The sequence below is a fragment of the Salvelinus sp. IW2-2015 genome, linkage group LG3, assembly GCF_002910315.2.
Source record: "Salvelinus sp. IW2-2015 linkage group LG3, ASM291031v2, whole genome shotgun sequence".
Taxonomy (NCBI): Eukaryota; Metazoa; Chordata; class Actinopteri; order Salmoniformes; family Salmonidae; genus Salvelinus; species Salvelinus sp. IW2-2015.
The window spans coordinates 22280709-22301962 of record NC_036840.1 but is presented as its reverse complement, the minus strand read 5'-3'; the positions used below and the strand labels follow the sequence as shown (position 1 = coordinate 22301962).

Sequence of the window (21254 nt, the reverse complement as noted above, 5' to 3'; positions counted from 1 at the left end):
TTAAGCCATTTTGCAACAACTTTGGAAGTGTGCTTGGGGTCATTGTCCAGTTGGAAGACTCATTTGCGACCAAGCTTTAACTTGCTGACTGATGTCTTGAGATGTTGCTTCAATATAGCCACATCATTTTTTCATCCTCATGACGCCATATAATTTGTGAAGTGCACCAGTCCCACCTGCAGCAAAGCACCCCCACAACATGATGCTGCTACCCCCGTGCTTCACGGTTGGGATGGTGTTCTTCGGCTTGCAAGCCTCCCCCTTTTTCCTACAAACATAACGATGGTCATTATGGCCAAACAGTTCTATTTTTGTTTCATCAGACCAGAGGACATTTCTCCAAAAAGTACGATCTTTGTCCCCATGTGCAGTTGCAAACTGTAGTGTTCTTTATAGCGGGTTTGGAGCAGTGGCTTCTTTCTTGCTGAGCGGCCTTTCAGGTTATGTCGATATAGATACTTTTGTACCTGTTTCATCCAGCATCTTCACAAGGTCCTTTGCTGTTGTTCTGGGATTGATTTGCACTTTTCGCACCAAGGTATGTTCATCTCTAGGAGACAGAACGCGTCTCCTTCCTGAGCGGTATGACGGCTGCGTGGTCCCATGGTGTTTATACTTGCAGACTATTGTTTGTGCAGATGAAAGTGGTACCTTCAGACGTTTGGAAATTGCTCCCAAGGTTGAACCAGACTTGTGGAGGTCTACAATTTTTTTGGTGGCGGTCTTGGCGTATTTCTTCTGATTTTCCCATGATGTCAAGCAAAGAGGCACTGAGTTTGAAGGTAGGCCTTGAAATACATTCACAGGTATGCCTCCAATTGACACAAATGATGTCAATTAGCCCATCAGAAGCTTCTAAAGCCATGGTATCATTTTCTGGAATTTTCCAAGCTGTTTAAAAGCACAGTCAACTTACTGTATGTCATTTTCTGGCCCACTGAAAATGTGATACAGTGAATTATAAGTGAAATAATCTGTCTGTAAACAATTGTTGGAAAAATTACTTGTGTCTTGCACAAGGTAGATGTCCTAACCGACTTGCCAAAACTATAGTTTGTTAACAAGAAATTTGTGGAGTGGTTGAAAAACGGGTTTTAATTAGGTTTCCAACCTAAGTGTATGTAAACTTCCGACTTCAACTGTATGTATTTCACAGTATTTTACTGAAATTACAAGGGATTGGTGCAAGCAGGTTGGCTACTAGGTAAAGTGTTTACACATTACAGCATATTAATGAATATCTGGTGTTTTATATCACTTGCACTTCTAGAGGCCTTAATTAACTTCTTATGGCTGAAGGGGCAGTATTGAGTAGCTTGGATGAAAGGTGCCCATATCAAATGGCCTGCTCCTCAGTCATAGTTCCTAATATTTGCATATTATTATTAGTATTGGATAGAAAACACTCTAAAGTTTCTAAAACTGTTTGAATTATGTCTGTGAGATTAACAGAACTCATATTGGCAGGCAAAATCCTGAGTTGAAATCAAAACAGGAAATCTGAGCTTGTATGTATTCACCAGAGTCCCTTAAGAAATCCACTTGAGTTATGAATGATGTTGCACTGCCTAGGGGTTCCACTAGATGTCAACCATCAATACAAATTCCAATGAGACTTCTATGATGTTGTGGGAGAGAATGATAGCAGAATCAGTCAGGTGTCCATCAAGCAGCCATTTTCTGATCATGCTTTTTATCATGGAAGTCACCTATGTTCCATTGCTCACGCAGACAAGAACGAATACTCTGGTTGGAACTTTATTGAAGCTATATGTTAAAAACATCCTAATGATTGATTCAGTACTTAGTTTGAAATGTTTCTTCGACCGGTAATATCACATTTTGAAGTTTTTGTCCGATATAAAGCTGACCAGAATTAGCGTTTGGACATGCTTACCAAACGCGCTAACAATTGGACATAAATAACAGATTTTTTCGAACAAAACAAACATTTATTGTGGACCTGGGATTCCTGGTGTGCTTTCTGATGTAGATCATCAAAGGTAATGGAATATTTATCATGTATTTTTGTGTTTATGGTGACGCCATCTTTGCAGCTGTGGTATGCTACTTTTGAGCGCCGTCTCAGATTATAGCGTGCATTTCTTTTTCCGTAATTTCTTTTGAAATCTGACATAGCGGTTGCATTAAGGAGAGGTATATCTATAATTCAATGTGTATAACTTGTATTATCATCTATATTTATGATGAGTATTTCTGTTGAAACGATGGGCTATGCAAAGTCACTTGATGTTTTTGCATTTAGTGAATCTTGTCGCCTCAATGTAAACTCAGATTTTTTTATATAAATATGAATTTAATCAAACAAAACATGCATGTATTGTGTAACATGAAGTCCTATGAGTGTCATCTGATGAAAATAATCGAAGGTTAGTGATTAATTTTATCTCTATTCTGGTTTTTGTGAAGCTATATTTAGCTGGAAAAAATGGCTATGCTTATTGTGGTTTTGTGGTGACCTAACATAATCGTTTGTAGTGCTTTCGCTGAAAAGCCTATTTGAAATCAGACACTTTGGTGGGATTAACAACAAGATTACCTTTAAAATGATATAAGACACATGAATGTCTGAGGAATTTTAATTATGAGATTTCTGTTTTTTGAATTTGGCGCCCTGCACTTCGACTGGCTGTTGTCATATCGGTCCCGTTACCGGGACTTCAGCCATAAGAAGTTTTAACAAAGGCTTGCAAACTGGCAGTGACTACAGGGTAAAACAGACCAAAAGGACATGTCAAAATGCTCAACCATTTAAGGCACATGTGTCAAACTCATTCCACAAAGGGCCAAGTGTCTGCGGGTTTTCACTCCTCCCTGGTACTTGATTGATGAATTAAGGTCACTAATTAGTAAAGAACTCTGCTCACCTGGTTGCCTACGTCTTAATTGAAAGGAAAAACCTGGACAATGAAGTAGACGAGCTTAAGGCGAGGACCTCCTAACAGAGAGACATCAGGGACTGTAATATACTCTGTTTCACGGAATCATGGCTCTGTCGGAATATACTGTCCCCGTCCATATAGCTAGCTGGGTTCTTAGTTCATCGCGCACACAAGAATAAAGAACTCTCCAGGAAGAAGAAAGGCGGGGGTGTATGTTTCATGATTAACTACTCATGGTGTGATTGCGATAACATACAGAAACTCAAGTCCTTTTGTTCACCCAACCTATAATGCCTCACAATCAAATGCCGACCACATTAACTCCCAAGAGAATTCTCTTCGGTTATAGTCACAGCCGTGTATGTTCCCCCTCAAGCCGATACCACGACTGCCCTAAAGGAACTACCCTGGACTTTATGCAAACTGCAAACCACATATCCTGCGGCCGCATTTATTGTAGCTGGGGATTTTAACAAAGCAAATTTGCAGAAAACGCTACCAAAGTTCTATCAACACATTGACTGTAGTACTCGCTTAGGGAAAACACTAGACCACTGCTACTCACCTTTTCAAGATGCCTACAAGGCCCTCCCTTCGGCAAATCAAATCACGACTCCATTTTGCTCCTCCAGAAACTCAAATAGGAAGTACCCGTGCTAAGGTCTATTCAACGCTGGTCTGACCAATCGGAATCCATGCTTCAAGATTGTTTTGATCACGCAGACTGGGATACATTCCGGGTAGCCTCTGAGAATAACATTGATGTTTACACGGACAATGTGACTGAGTTCATCAGGAAGTGTATAGGAGATGTTGTTCCCATGGTGACTATTAAAACCTACCCAAACCAGAAACCGTGGATAGATGGCAGCATTCACGTAAAACTGAAAGTGTGAACCACCGCTTTTAACCATGGCAAGGTGACTGGGAATATGGTCGAATACAAACAGTGTAGTTATTCCCTCCATAAAGCAATCAAACAGGCAAAACATCAGTACAGAGACAAAGTGGAGTCGCAAAGTGGAGTCGCAATTCAACGGCTCAGACACGAGACGTATGTGGCAGGGTCTACAGCAGGGCTCTCCAACCCGGTTCCTGGAGAGCTACCCTCCTGTAGGTTCACACTCCAACCCCAGTCGTTGGAGTACTAACCTAATTCAGTGTATCAACCAGCTAATTATTAGAATCAGCTGCAATAGATTAGGGTGAAATCTCAGACAAGCTAAACACCTTCTTCGCCCCCTTTGAGGATAACACAGTGCTACCGGCGCAGCCCACTCCTAAGGACTGTGCTCTCTCATTCTCCGTGGCCCGACGTGAGTAAGACATTTTAAGCGTGTTTACCCTCGCAAGGCTGCCAGCCCAGACGGCATCTCTAGCCACGTCCTCAGAGCATGCACAGACCAGCTGGCTGGATTGTTAACAGACATATTCAACCTTTCCTTATCCCAGGCTTCAAGATGTCCACCATTGTTCCTGTACCCAAGAAAGCAAATGTAACTGAACTAAATGACTACCGCCCCGTAGAACTCCTGTCGTCATGAAGTGTTTTGAGAGACTAGTTTAGGATCATATCACCTCTACCGTACCTGACACCATACACCCACTTCAATTTGCTTACCGCCCCAATAGAACCACAGACGATGCAATCACCATCACACTGCACACTACCCTATCCCATCTGAACAAAAGGAATACCTATGTCAGAATGCTGTTCATTGACTAAGGCTCAGCCTTCAACATCATAGTACCCTCCAAGCTCATCATTAAACTCGGGGCCCTGGGTCTGAACCCCACTCTGTGCAACTGGGTCCTGGACTTCCTGACAGGCCGCCCCCAGGTGTTGAAGGTAGGAAACAACACCTCCACTTCGCTGACCCTCGACACAGGGGCCCCACAATGGTGCGTGCTCAGCCCCCTCCAGTACTCCCTTGTTCATCCATGACTGCGTGGCCAAGTAAGCCTCCAACTCAATCATCAAAGGAAACAGCAGAGGGAGCACGATCCAGAAGGTTTCAAGTTCCTCGGTGTACACATCACTGACAATCTGAAATGGTCCACCCACACAGATAGTGTGGTGAAGAAGGTGCAACAGCGCCTCTTCAACCTCAGGAGGCTGAAGAAATTTGACTTGGCCCCTAAGACCCTCAGACACTTTTACAGATGCACAATTGAGAGCATCCTGTCGGGCTTTATCACTGCCTGGTACACAACTGCACCTCCCGCAACTACACGGCTCTCCAGAGGGTGGTGGGGTCTGCCCAAAGCATCACCAGGGGCACACTGCCTGCCCTCCAGGACACCTACAGCACCCGGTGTCACAAGAAGGCCAAAATAATCAAAGACATCAACCACCAGAGCCACGGCCTGTCGACCCCGCTATCATCCAGAAGGCGAGGTCAGTACAGGTGCATCAAAGCTGGGACCGAGAGACTGAAACACAGCTTCTAACTGAAGGGCATCAGACTGTTAAATAGCCATCACTAGCTGGCTACCACCTGGCTATTCAACCCTGCACCGTAGAGGCTGCTGCGGTATATACATAGACATGGAATCACTGGCCACTTTAATAATGGAACACTAGTCACTTGAATAATGTTTACATACTGCTTTACTCATCTCATATGTATTAACTGTATTCTATTCTACAGTTTTTTAGTCAATGCCATTGCTCGTCCTAATATTTATATATTTCTTAATTCCATTATTTTACTTTTAGATTGGTGTATTGTTGTGAATTGTTAGATACTACTGCTCTGCTGGAGCTAGGAACACAAGTATTTTGCACACCCACAATAACATCTGCTAAATATGTGCATGTGACCAATAAAATGTGATTTGATTTGAAAACAGCAATAGCCTACAATGCTCCATCATTTACAGTACGCTGCAGTTAAATTATTCAGATTTTAAAAAACTGTTGAATAATACCATTGGAGGGAGGGAGGGAGGGAGGAGGAGGGAGGCGAGGAGGAGGGAGGAGGGAGGGAGGGAGGGAGGGAGGGAGGGGAGGGAGGGAGGGAAAACAGGGCTGTTCTATCTTTTAATGAAAATTGAGTTTGGGATTTGATAATAGTAAAATTAATGAAAGGTTATTATGACACTACAAACACAAAAGGGGATGAGGATGTTATGACACAGTCATTTAGTAAGCCTACCTTGCTTTTAGAGCTGAATCATTTGGAGAAAGTGCTGCAGCAACCTGTAAGGACATATTTCATCTATGAGAACATATTTCATCATAACACACAGTCATGTTACAGCAGCACCTATTGTTTTAGCCCCAATAGGGAGTGTGAGGCCCTGGTTATAAAACTCACACACAAACACACAATACCTGCACAATGTTGATGACATGGTAGGGCAACCAGAAGACACCGAAGGTTACCACGATGGCCAGGATGAGATTCTCACTGCGGATCCTCCTCCTGAACCTGGTCAAATCAAATGTTATTTTATACAGCACCGTCTTACAAAAAGGCATTTCAAAGTGCTTAACAAACAAACATAAAATAAAGTGAGAAAGATGAGGAAAAACAATACATTCTAGACAAATATGAAATGAAGATCGAGAAAATTGTAATTAAGATCAAGATCAATAAATTAAGATAGTAAAACAATAGTAAAACAGTGAACCTTGTCTGCCTGATCCTCCGCAGGATGCAGATGTAGCTGCCTATAATCACCCCGTAAGGAACTACAAATCCCAGCACTGTTTCCAACGTGTACTGGAGCACCACCTGTATCAGCATAGAGATCACCTTCATCGACAGCTTGATTGTTTAGGGTCAGTGACGCAATATACACAAAAGCAATGTAACGTTTATACTCCATACCTAACAATGTTTTTATGGATGATCTGACTACAGTGATAGACAGTGCTACGGTGATAGAAAGCCGTCATGAAAAGTAAGTACTTTCTTCTTCTCTCAACTGACATACAAGTCTTTAATTGTTGATGAAATGCTCTTCTCCTTCTCCCATCACTAACATGCAAGCCCTATGGTCAGTGGCGGATTTAGGCATAGGTGACATGTGCAGCCGGCCAGGGCGGCATCTTGCCGGCGGCAGGAACACCCACACAAAAAATGTAATATATATCTATATATATATATATATATATATATATATATATATAATATACACCGAATGGTTACATTTGTCGATCGGTTTTTCTATCTCTCATTTGCACGTCACGTCAATGATGTGATTCTAGTTTGTGAGCTAGGCAGGCTACTGCCTGGGAGGTCTCCCCTCAGAAGTAGGAGACGGGGAGGGGGGGGGGGGGCGGGTAGGTTGACCTCAGGTCTCCCCACTGAAAGCTCGAGGTAGGGGGACGGTGAATGTATCAAAAGCGCAACTCTACTTCGTACATATAATGTAATTAGTAATGCAATTAGTTGTGCATTTGTTGTGTGTGTTCTTGTTGTGAAGTGCAATAGTGGTTTATAGCTCACGCCTAATACCAACAATCTATCTAACGTGCAGTTAATAACTCTAGTTTGTGTATTTCGAAATAGAAGTTAACAGAAAATATAAAGAAACAATGGAGGAATATTAAATACGAGAAATATGGAAAAGAGAAACATATGATTTTATTAAGCTACTTATAAATCTTGTGTGTTTTTTGTTAGCGCAAATAGTGGAGATCTAATAAGAGTAATAACACTATTGAACTACTCCCAATAATTTCTATTAAATGATTGCTTAACCTAATCTACATATTTTGCTTTCTATTTCGTCGTTAAGGTTACTCACTCATATATCTCAGATGAGTTATGATGTTATTTTGTATATATTTTATATAGTTAAAATGTTACTGATTATTTATTTTGTGTTGTTTCCAAATGTCTGAATAAAAATGACAGTTATGCTTAGAACTATGGTGCTTGTTGTTTTGGGGGGGGGGGGGGGGGGGGGGGGTTCACCCAGGGAGCCATACCAAGCTAGAACCACCAGGAATGAAGAGGATTAAGCCAGTCAGTCAGTAAATAGCGTCACATCACATGACTCTGCTGCTTGTGCAACGACTCGCACACTACGCGTCTCTCCCCGTTGGGGTGCACGGTTCCCGCTCGTCCCTGAACAGCAACGCAGGATGGACGCGACCAGCACCATGGTCCACAGTACAGCACCCGCGCAGTACGCCTTCCGTCCAGCAAGTGCAGCGACGCGCTTAGGCCACACACGCCACCAGCCTGTGCAGGCTCATCAGCATGATCAGTTGGATGGAGGCGTTACATGTTGGCCAGGCACAAGTAAAAGAGTATCTGATGGAGACGAAAAGAGAGAGCACGATCTTCTTAGCATTTCAAAAGGATAAGGATTCAATGAAAAAGTAACAGTACCACTGCTAGTTTTACACGATATCAAACGTGTTTGAGACCATTTCGTCTTGAGCATAAAATCTGTCCCGCCCTTTACTGGGCACCTTCAAGCCCGCTACCTTGCGTCTCATGCATGCATCATGCTGGAGACCAAGGTAGCGACAGACCATCCCGCAGGAGATCTGAAGTCATTGCACTGCCATAGCACACATATAGCGTTAGGCATATGCCACGTCTTCGAGAGACACGTTGACACTATGCGCTACGGAAGAGCATAACGATTGGTAGTATAGGAAATCATACGAGGATTTTACGCGTTACATAGGTTACTACATAACTGTGCACGGGGTGTGCATTTGTATATGAATTAATCTTAGTCACGACTGATCGTATACCCACAGACAACGATAAAATAAACATCCCAAAACAGAAACCGTAGGTAATTTAGACGAGCAGCAGATGATTCGCGATGAAATCTGAAATGCGTCAGAAAACTTCACTGCTTTGTAGAGTCTGAGGTCAAGGTCCTACCGGGGCAGGAGGCCACTAGAGCGGCAGAAGATAACTATGACACGAGTAGCTCATTCTCCTGGCCGTAAGGCAAACTGCAAAACACGCTGAAGTCCCAACCTTAAGAGCCAAAATCGTGCCGCCACGGCGAGAACCTATTCAAGAGGGGCCTAGCAACACGTATAGGAAGGGTTATGGTAAGCAGGGAGGATCAGATGACCAGTCAAATTCACTCATCGAGAGAGAGGAGACAAACTAAGAATAGCCTAGCCCCGTCGAGTCGATCAGAGAAGAATAGAAGAAAAGTATTTCGCTCCTACTAGACTATGCTAAAGACGAGACCTTTTATTCTTTAGCCCGCGTTGAGAGACCAACTCAGTCATGTACGCACCGTGACACGACCAGTATTCCATTATCCTATTAACATGACTAAATGTCATATAGGCAGCCGAAGGCTCACGTTATGAATCCAGAGAACGTTCACATCTATGCTTTGTGTGTCGATATTATTCGACCTCAACTGAACCTATCTCAAAGCAGGAACAACCAACTGCTCTACAGTCAGATTGAACGGGTACTTACACTCATGTCTGAAAAGGTGGGGGCCAGTACGGTCGTATGAATGGAGTTAACTAACTAGTGAGTCTGGAAGTCCTAGGAGATTATTTCCTTGTAAGAGTGTGTGCGGACTGGGGTGATTATAGAAGTGTCCTCCGAAAAGGTAGGTGCGAGCAGACGTCCGCGAGTAGGCATCAGGCTGAGACGTCAGATGGGCACGTGGAGTTTGCTATTCCATGTTTTACTATCTTAATTGAGATGAGTCGCTTCTCGCTGACGTCAGCGAGAATTCATCGATTCTTCAGTCACATTTGGTTGAACTATGATAGTCGGTTCATACTGTACTTCCTCATCTGTTCAGGCTAGGGAGGTCGATTTGTCAGGTCCAGTTTGTTAGGTGGAGTGAACGACAGCAGCTTGTGGTGATGAAGCCGCTGTAATCAGATGTCTACAGTGAAGGTAGGGTAGCGTGCCGGTAATAACCACATACGACTCACGTAGGGTCATGATCGTACCATGGTCATCGCTACGGATGGCTCAGCCTGAGTGAACTGGACTCCGCTAAGCTCACGCGAAGAATACTCACAGTCCCCTCGCGCCTATCGCTCTAAAACGCTGACGAGGGCTCTCCTTCACTGCAGCCGAGGTGACGTAAAGACATTTAAAGCGTGTCTTATTTCACTCCCGTCGCAAGGCTGCCTGAGGCCCAGACAAGGGCATCCATTGTCAACTCCACCCAAGCATCTGGTCTGCAGGTGTCACTCTATCCGTAGCGCAATCTGGAGCTGCATGGTGGAGAACCGAGTGATGCTTTCGTCGGTAGAGCTGCCTGATGGTGGCTTCTACGAGGACATAGTCAATCTACAGCTCCTTATTGGCCAGTGCTAGCTGACATACATCCACCAATAGCGTGCATGCTCGTCAAGACAGGCAGCCATTTGTGTTCCTGTTCCTGTGTGCCTAAATGAGATAGCGTAAGATGGTAACTGAGCTACAACGATCCTAATCGCCACGACTGAACCATTATAGCATCCTCACTACAGGTTGTCTGGCAGCAATCGTCGTCACTCATCTGCTCCAAGATTGCTGATTCAGCTCTAAAGAGCAAGGTTTATGAGAGATACCTAAATTGGTCAAACGACATAACATCATCATCCCCCTATTTCTTGGCTGTACTCTAGTGTCATAATAACCTTCAATAATTGTCGACTCACTACCTACGATCCCAACCTACCTCACCAATAACTCTCTCAAGAGCTTTCTCAACCTTAAAAGATAGAACGCCTGATCCCGCCCATCACCTAGGCCCGTCCTACCCACCCTCCACGCTCCCTCCCCTCCCTCTTCCGACCGCACACGCCACACAGTCTGCACCTGCCCCTTACACCGCATTCTGGACAAGAAGGAATTACCCATGTTGAGAATGCTGTTCATCGATTACAGCTCAGCATTGTTAACACCATAGTACCCTCCAAACTTCTGTCATCCAAGCTCGGAACCCTGGGTCTCGACCCGCCTCGTGGCATCGGGTGTCCTGACTTCCTGACGGGCCGCCCCAGGCTGGTGAGGTAGGTACAACATCTCCACCCCGCTTGATCTCTCAACACTGGGGCCCCACAAGGGTGCGTTCTGACCCTCTCCTGTACTCCCTGTTCACCCACGACTGCGTGGCCATGCACGCCTCCACTCAATCATCAAGTTTTGCGGCATGACACTACAGTGGTAGGCTTGATTACCAACAACGACGAGACGGCCTACAGAGGAGGATGTGAGGGCCCTCGGAGCTGTGGTGTCAGGAAAATACACCTCACACCTCAACGTCAACAAAATCAATTATTGTGCTATGATTGATTGTGGAGATCTTCAGACACGCCAGAGGAGCACCCCCCTACTCCCATCATGACGGGTCAGTAGTGAGGAGAAGGTGGAACAGTTTTAAGTTTCCCCTCTGGTGTTCACCTACATCAACGGACACAACTGAATTGGATACCACCCACACCAAGACAGCGTTGTGAGCGTAAGAAGATGCTGCACAGCGCCTCTATTACAACGCTCGCAGGGCAGGCTTGAAGAATTCGGGCTGTGTCGAGCCCAAAAGCACTGCAAACAAACGTTACTACATGAGTATCGCGCACATGACGCGTAGGAGCACCCTGCTCGGCTATGGGTCTTGGATCACGCCGCCCTGGTACGGCACACTTAGGCTCCATGAGCCCACAGCCACCGTAAGGCGTTCCAGAGCGGTAGTGAGCGGTCTGCCACAGAAGAGATCACCAGCGGGGCAAACCAGCTTACCTGCCCCTCGCAGGACACTCTATCACCCATTACCCCGATGTCACAGGAAGGCCATAAGATATCAAGACAACAACCACCCAAGCCACTGCCTGTTCACCCCGCTATCATCCAGAAGGCGAGGTCAGTACAGGTGCATCAAAGCAGGGACCGAGAGACTGAAAAACAGCTTATCTCACTAGGCCATCAGACTGTTAAACAGCCACCACTAACATTTAGCGCCGCTGCCAACATACTGACTCAACTCCAGCCCACTTTAAAAATGGGAATTGATGGAAATTTTATAAAATGTTACACTAGCCACTTTAAACAATGCCACTTAATATAATGTTTACATACCCTACATTACCCATCTCATATGTATATACTGTACTCTATATCATCCACTGCATCTTGCCATCTTTATGTAATACATGTACCACTAGCCACTTTAAACTATGCCACTTTATGTTTACATACCCTACAGTACTCATCTCATATGTATATACCGTACTCTATACCATCTACTGCATCTGCCATGCCGTTCTGTACCACCACTCATTCATATATCTTTATGTACATATTCTTTATCCCTTTACACTGTGTGTGTGTGTAAGGTAGTAGTTGTGGAATTGTTAGGTTAGATTACTTGTTGGTTATTCGCATTGTCGGAACTAGAAGCTAAAAGCATTTCGCTACACTCGCATTAACATCTGCTAACCATGTGTATGTGACTAATAAAATTTGATTTGATTTGATTTGATTTGACTGCAATGTAGTCAGCCTGGAATGGAGCCATTATATCAACAATCAACAAGAAAAAGAGCCCCCACCTTGCACATGATGTTGCCGAAAACCCAGGTCTTCTTGACCAGGTAGATCACGAAGAAGGGCGTGAGCGCCATGAGCGAGCCGTCGGCCACCGCTAGATTGAGGATGAGGAGGGTGGTGACGGAGCGGCGGCGGGCACGCGCCAGGATACTCCAGATGATGAAGAGGTTGCCGGGGAGGCCCAGCAGCAAGACCAGACACAGGATGAGAGCCCCTACTGTCGTGGAGGTGGTATTACCCACAATGCTTTGGTTTTCCCCAAAAACAGACGTGTTGGTGGTGTTCAGGATGTGGATGGAGGTGGACAGGAACAGGGAGGAGGATGTAGAGGAGGAGAACGGATGGAGGGATGAGGAGGGGTTTGTTAGGGATGGAGGGATGATTTGGGGGAGGGAGAAGTTGGACGGGAGGCGAAGGGGAGTGCTTTGGTTGTGGGCCATTGTGATGACCTGCAAGGGACAAGGTTATTGATTTCAAAAAAGTGTGGCATGTTCTATTAACTTGTATAAGCAGCAATGCTGAATAGCTGAGCTGACTAGGTGAAAAATCTGTCAATGTGCCCTTAACAAAGGCAATGAACCCTAATTGCTCTGAAGAGTGTCTGCTAAATGACTAATATGTGATGATAGGATACAGACTTGGGTTCAACTACTATTTAAAATTATTTCAAATACTTTATCTGTGCTTGATTGAGCTTGCCTGGTTCAGGAATTCAATAGAATAGTCAAATCCCACCCACCTGGCACTCCAGGCAGGCTAGAACAAACACTCAAAGTACTTGAAAGACTTCAAATAGCATTTGAACCCAGGTCTGATAAGATTTGAAGCTCACATGTTGACCAAACCAGACGCACACTTGCGTCCGCCACCACGCGCACGTTGATTTTGATCACCCAGACCAGAAGTGATCAGGACACGCAGGTTGAAATATCAAAACAAACACTGAACCAATTATATTAATTTGGGGACAGGTTGAAAAGCATTAAACATTTATGGCAATTTAGCTAGCTAGCTTGCTGTTGCTAGCTAATTTGTCCTGGAATATAAACATTGGGTTGTTATTTTACCTGAAATGCACAAGGTCCTCTACTCGGACAATTAATCCACAAATAAAACGGTAAACCGATTTCCTTTCTCATCATTTCTCCTCATTCCTCAGGCTTATTCTTCTTATTTTGGACTTAATATTCACGGTTGGCAACCAACTTTACAGCATTGTTACAACCTACTGGAATGTGGACCTAAGTTCATCTTTCAATCACCCAAGTGGGTATATGCTCCTAAAAACCAATGAGGAGATGGCATGGGTATATGTTTCTAAAAAACCAATGAGGTAACGGGAGAGGCCGGACTTGCAGCGCGTTGAGCGTCACAAATAGAACCAATTTCTATTTTAGCACCTGGCCACATAGACCGCTCGCTGACGCCCGGCGAGCAGTGTGGGTGCAATGATTGAATAACATGTATGTGTACTGTACATTTATTTTGCCACGCTCGCACACGCTTATTTGCATTGGACAGTGTGCTGTGCTACAATCCATACGAACATTGTGGCGGTTCTAATTGCAAGTCAAACATGTATAGTTTAGGTCCAGTGGTTCCCAAAGTTTTTAAGTTACTGTAACACCAAATGAATTTTGCTCTGCCCGGAGTAGCGCTGAAGTACCCCCTGTGGATAGGCCAAGCAACCCCATGAGTCCTAATACCCCTGGTTGGGAACCACTGGCTTAGGCCAATGGAGTGCAGGCAGCAATTGACTGGGTTTTTTTCTCACTCACTATTAAACATAGCCAACACACCTAATGGACAGCGAGGCTGTTGTGTGTCGACCAGCCTAGTTCCCCACACAACTGTTGTATAAATATTTGTATGCAGTCAAATGTATTTGTATCACACCTATCAGTCTCTGGCACGGAACAATGGAGCAATGATCTTTGTATCACAACTGACATGTTGAATGCATTGCACATCAGTTGTATAACACCAGGGTTGAACAAAGCCAGGCAGAGGAGAGAAGTGTAAACAGAGCAGCCAATGAGAATTCAGTGAAACACATGACCTGACAAAGAGAACAAATATAGAAGATCAAACACCATGGGAATAATGTGGAATTGATTTGGGATTAACAGATAGCTTTGAGTGATTCACTTATGGCGAATACATTCCCTTGTTGTGGAGCAACTGGCTGGTGTGCACTGTAAAGGGGTTACTGTGAATTTGACAGTAGTTTACAGACAGCTCGGAGGCAAGTACAATTCAGTATTTTATATTACAGTACAGTGCATTCGGAAAGTATTCAAACCCCTTGACTTTTCCACATTTTATTACGTAACAGCCTTATTCTAAAATTGATTAAGTTCATGTTTTTCCTCATCAAATTGACAAACAATACCCCATAATGACAAAGCAAAAACTGGTTTTTAGATTTGTTTGCAAATGTATACAAATTGAAAACTTGAAATACCTTAAGTGTGTGCAAAGCTGTCATCAAGACAACGAGTTGCTATTTGAAGAATCTCAAATACAAAATATATTTTGATTCGATTAACACTTTTTTGGTTAATACATGATTCCATGTGTGTTATTTCATAGTTGTGATGTCTTCACTATTATTCTACAATGTAAAAATAAAGAAAAACCCTTGAATGAGTAGGTGTTCTAAAACTTTTGACCGGTAGTGTATATATACAGTACCAGTCAAAAGTTTGGACACAACTACTCATTCAAGGGTTTTTCTTTATTTTTACATTGTAGAATAACAGTGAAGACATCACAACTATGAAATAACACACATTCTGAGCACTTGTTGGCTGATTTTCCTTCACTCTGTGGTCCAACTCATACCAAACCATCTCAATCGGAATGGATGTATGCATGAAATTCATGGGAGGGGTTTGTATTTCACAGTATTTTACTGTAATTACAAGGGATTGGTGCAAGCAGGTTGGCTGTTAGGTAAAGTGTTTACATATTACAGTGTGTACATATATATTTGGTGTTTTATATCACTTGCACTTCAAGAGGCCTTAACAAAGGCTTCCAAACTGGCAGCGACTACATGGCAAAACAGACCAAAAGGACATGGCAAAATGCTCAACCATTACATTTTTTAAATAATTTTACCCCTTTTTCTCCCCAATTTCATGGTGTCCAATCGGTAGTTACAGTCTTGTCTCATCGCTGTAACTCCAGTACGGACTCGGGAGAGGCGAAGGTCGAGAGCCGTGTGTCCTCCGAAACACAACCCAACCAAGCTGCACTGCTCCTTGACACAATGCCCACTTAACCCGGAAGCCAGCCGCACCAATGTGTCGGAGGAAACACCGTACACCTGGCGACTGTTTCAGCTTGCACTGCACCTGGCCCGCCACAGGAGTCGCTAGTGCGCGATGGGACAAGGATATTCCTGCAGGTCAAACCCTCCCCTAACCCGGACGATGCTGGGCCAATTGTGCGCCGCCCCATGGGTTTCTCAGACGTGGCCGACTGCGACATAGCCTGGAGTCGAACCCGTAATCTTTTGAGGCACAGCTAGCACAGCGATGCAGTGCCTTAAACCACTGAGCCACTCGGGAGGTACAATGCTCAACAATTTAAGGTTTAAAGCCCTATTCGGATGGGATTAGTTTTACCAAAGAACCACATCTGTAATTTTAATCCCATCCGAATCTGCCATGGCAGTCATTTTTACATGGGAGGAGACAGCCACGGGAAGTAGGGGTTCTGAGGGTGCTGCAGCACCCCCTGAAAAACCTGAATTTAAAAAAATATGATATATATTTTTTAAATATTGTAAAAAATGTATGTCTCACAAAAGTAGTGCACTGGGCCTTTAATAGTCCTGTATTAGTGGTAATATTCATCTGCAGTGTCAGTGCGGGCATAACGGACATTCTGGGGTAATAATTAAATAACCAACATTCTCTAGCAATACTAGTTCTGTGTGAATAGGGCTTAAAACTTCTTATGGCTGAAGGGGCAGTATTGAGTAGCTTGGATGAAAGGTGCCCATATCAAACGGCCTGCTCCTCAGTCATAGTTCCTAATATTTGCATATTATTATTAGTATTGGATGGAAAACACTCTAAAGTTTCTAAAACTGTTTGAATTATGTCTGTGAGATTAATAGAACTCATATTGGCAGGCAAAATCCTGAGTTGAAATCAAAACAGGAAATCTGAGCTTGTATGTATTCACCAGAGTCCCTTAAGAAATCCACTTGAGTTATGAATGATGTTGCACTGCCTAGGGGTTCCACTAGATGTCAACCATCAATACGAATTCCAATGAGACTTCTATGATGTTGTGGGAGAGAATGATAGCAGAATCAGTCAGGTGTCCATCAAGCAGCCATTTTCTGATCATGCTTTTTTTTCCCATGGAAGTCACCTACGTTCCATTGCTCACGCAGACAAGAACGAATACTCCGGTTGGAACTTTATTGAAGCTATATGTTAAAAACATCCTAATGATTGATTCAGTACTTAGTTTGAAATGTTTCTTCGACCGGTAATATCACATTTTGAAGTTTTTGTCTGATATAAAGCTGACCAGAATTAGCGTTTGGACATGTTTACCAAACGCGCTAACAATTGGACATAAATAACGGATTTTTTCGAACAAAACAAACATTTATTGTGGACCTGGGATTCCTGGTGTGCTTTCTGATGTAGATCATCAAAGGTAATGGAACATTTATCATGTATTTTTGTGTTTATGATGACGCCATCTTTGCAGCTGTGGTATGCTACTTTTGAGCGTCGTCTCAGATTATAGCGTGCATTTCTTTTTCCATAAAGTTTTTTTTAAATCTGACATAGCGGTTGCATTAAGAAGAGGTATATCTATAATTCAATGTGTATAACTTGTATTATCATCTATATTTATGATAAGTATTTCTGTTGAAACGATGGGCTATGCAAAGTCACTTGATGTTTTTGCAATTAGTGAATCTAGTCGCCTCAATGTAAACTCAGATTTTTTTATATAAATATGAATTTAATCAAACAAAACATGCATGTATTGTGTAACATGAAGTCCTATGAGTGTCATCTGATGAAAATAATCGAAGGTTAGTGATTAATTTGATCTCTATTCTGGTTTTTGTGAAGCTATATTTAGCTGGAAAAAATGGCTATGCTTATTGTGGTTTTGTGGTGACCTAACATAATCGTTTGTAGTGCTTTCGCTGAAAAGCCTATTTGAAATCAGACACTTTGGTGGGATTAACAACAAGATTACCTTTAAAATGATATAAGACACATGAATGTCTGAGGAATTTTAATTATGAGATTTCTGTTTTTTGAATTTGGCGCCCTGCACTTCGACTGGCTGTTGTCATATCGGTCCCGTTTCCGGGACTTCAGCCATAAGAAGTTTTAAGACTTGCTGCCACTCAAATCTGTCCCCTATACAAACTTATGGGGCACTATAACCACATAGGAGTGGTACAGTATTCTCATTCATTGGTGCAACCAATATAGCCTCTTACAAGGCATTCCTCGAAATATATTCATGCACCAGAAACAATAATACTATGCACCCACTAGTGGTCAAAAAGTATTTGGTGCTCCAAAGATACGGTACAATACCTTATTCTGTGGGGTGTATTATAGTACCATTCAACATACAGCAATTGTTTGCCACGTCCACAACATTTTCCCACAATGCAGCATTCTTGTTAGTATGCTGCAGTAAAACGTTTGAGTATTTTACTGTTGATAATACACCAAATGACCATAAAATGTACAGTTCTCCCTTACAGTGTGTGTGTGTGTGCGTGCATGTGTGTGTGGGTGGGTGCGTGTGAGCCTGTGCGTGTCCATGCGTGCGTACACATGCTTACTACTCTACATTACCGGACTTCAAATTCTTGAAGTAATAACTTTCATTTTGACGCCCAAGTCTTTTATGCACCTCATTACATTTCAAAGCATCAGACAAAAATCCCTCCGAAAGGTATGTAAATCTTACTTCCAAAAGTATGTGCCCTTATTTGTCAGAGGCTTTTGCTGAAGCAATGGGAGGAGTTTCTACATGTGTAGGAATGTTGAGGAATTGTAACAGGCTTCTCCACTACACTGATTCCTAACCAGCTAGACCAGACTTGAGCGGTGACGCAAACAGTACATTGTAGCTACAGTGTTTGTTTGAGAAATCATTCTACCTCCCTCCGAGGCCTGTTTCAAATCAGTACGTCTGCTTTTGAAATGGCACCCTATTCCCTATGTAGTGCACTACTTTGGATGAAGTGCTATGGGAATAAAGTGCCATGATGGATGAATCTTATATCTTAGTGTTTGGTCCAGAGAAGGCTATAGCCTGAGAATGTAGGTCTAATATAACATCAGTGTTGTAAGAACTTTGTTCTTTATAAACAGCCTCAGGTTTATATAAGCTACAACTCTAACATCCTCAAGTTCTTGAGCTAGCATAACAACACTGTTTATCCCAGGTACGGTGGCTCACGTAGGACGTCTAAGATGAGTCGAAACGAACACAACAATCACTCCAAGGGGTTGCATAGAAAACATGACAATCGCAATCTAATATATCGTGTGTTTTTTCCTTGCAACTGTCTAGATTAGAACCGTGGGTAACACTTTAATTTAAGATACACACATTAACCACTAATTTGAAGTGTATAAGTAGTTTATAAGGCCTTTATAATGTCTTATTAGCAATATATTAGGCCTTAATTAAGTGTTGGTCCCGTGTGGCTCAGTTGGTAGAGCATGGCGCTTGCAACGCCAGGGTTGTGGGTTCATTCCCCATGGGGGGACCAGGATGAATATGTATGAACTTTCCAATTTGTAAGTCGCTCTGGATAAGAGCGTCTGCTAAATGACTTAAATGTAAATGTAAATGTTTTCCTATTCAAACATTATAAATCATGGAATACTGGACAATCCTTAATGACCAAATTATTAACTATAATAAGGATGTATTAATAGTTGATAAAAAGCAAGTTAGACAAGAAACAGACTCTTAGTAAGCGTTCTCAATGTGGGACTAATAAGGGCATACTCCGTCAATATGTGTTCCCTATTCTAAAGTGTGACCATAATTTTACTTGCAGAAGAATTGCAACAAAAAAAATCTTCAGAAATGACCTAATTGGACAGAAAGGGGCACACCCCCAACCATATGCCATACAGCATTCAAGTCCAAATTTGATCTAAACAATTAGCAACAAAGACTTGATTTATACTTCTATATATGAATGTCGGCTGTATGGCATATAACGGTATAATGTGAATTGAGCAAAACCATGTAATGTTTGCCTGAAACTAATTGTTTACATGAATTGTTTACGTCAGACTTGAATGGTGGCTATATGACAGATATTAATCCACTTATGTCGTCAATCTACACAAATCAGGGAGACATTTTATGCTTTCGCTCAGGAGTGTGGGGAGGATTGCCCTTTTGCGATTCATAATCTTATCTTGTACAGTCAACATTCATATATATGTAATTATAAATGGAAGTTTAGTTGTTTACATCATGGCTGAATTGCATTTATGAGGGGAGGTGTGCCCCTTTCTGTCCAACGAGGTCATTTCTGGAAAAAAATTCTGCAAGTAAAAATATGGTCACACTTTAGAATAGGGAACACGTAGAGGTAGGGTGCCTTTATTAGACGCACACTGAGAACGCTTACTAAATTTGTCAAACTTGCTTTTTTATCAACTATTAATTTTGCTTTTATTATAGCAAACAATTAGGTAATTAAGCAGAATTACAAGAAAAAGTACTGTGAAAGTTCAAGGTTTGCTTGGTGTGTGTGTGTGTGTGTGCTAGATCATAAGGTGTGTTCTTTTACTGAGCAATAGTGTAAATATGTCCGACGTGTATCGACTTGCTGTTTGCAGCTTATCAATTAAGTTATTACTTGATAGGACAAGAACATTTGAACTAAGATTTACTTACACCGAGTGTACAAAACATTAGGAGCACCTTCCTAATATTGAGTTGCACCCACTTTTGCCCTCAGAGCAGCCTCAATTCGTCGGGGCATGGACTCTACAAGGTGTCAAAAGTGTTCCGCAGGGATGCTGGCCCATGTTGTAATAATATTTTGTCTTGCTTATTCACCCTCTGAATGGCAAACACACACAATTCATGTCTCAATTGTCTCAAGGCTTAAAAATTCTTCTTTAAGCGATTTCCTCCCCTTCATCTACACTGATTGAAGTGGAATTAACAAGTGACATCAATAAAGTATCATGGCTTTCACCTGGATTCACCTGGTCAGTCTGTCACGTAAAGAGCAGGTGTTCTTAATGTTTTGTACACTCAGTGTAAAAGGTAAAGCGTATCCTAAATCACAACTCCTATTCTGAACTGCTTGATAGGATATATAAGGCCCCAGGACTACCAATGTATTTGCATTCCTATTTCTGATGTGTATATCTCTCTCTTTTGTTATATGAGGGTACGGTAATAGCTCGTTAGCGTTGACTTTACTTGACTGCCTATTCCCATTGACTGACAGGACCAGAGTCAGGAGTGAGGTGGGGGGAAGAAAGAGAGGGAAAACATACTCACCAAAAAGTCCTAATCCTGGGGAAGAGAAAGAGATGGACTAGAGGCATAGATGGACAAGACTTCCTTTATTTCATTTCTTACAGTCTTGATGTTTATCTTCTTCCTACTTTTCTCGATACTCGTCTTTCTCTCCACGTGTTCTCACCTCCTTATCCCTTACTTTCTCTCTCGCGCGCTCTCTCTCTCAAACTGTGTGTTTTCCCTGAGCTGTCATGCTGGCTGTAGCATGCTATAGCAGAGTTAAAGGAAGGGGGTGTATATTTGTATAATGTAATGTGTAATGACCCCTCCTCGCCGTAAAAAG

At 42.7% G+C, this 21254-nt stretch overlaps 1 pseudogene; it reads right to left on the bottom strand.

The window, feature by feature from the left end:
• LOC111952596 (leukotriene B4 receptor 2-like) overlaps positions 1 to 21254 on the bottom strand; it is a 25098-nt pseudogene extending 3844 nt beyond the window's left edge.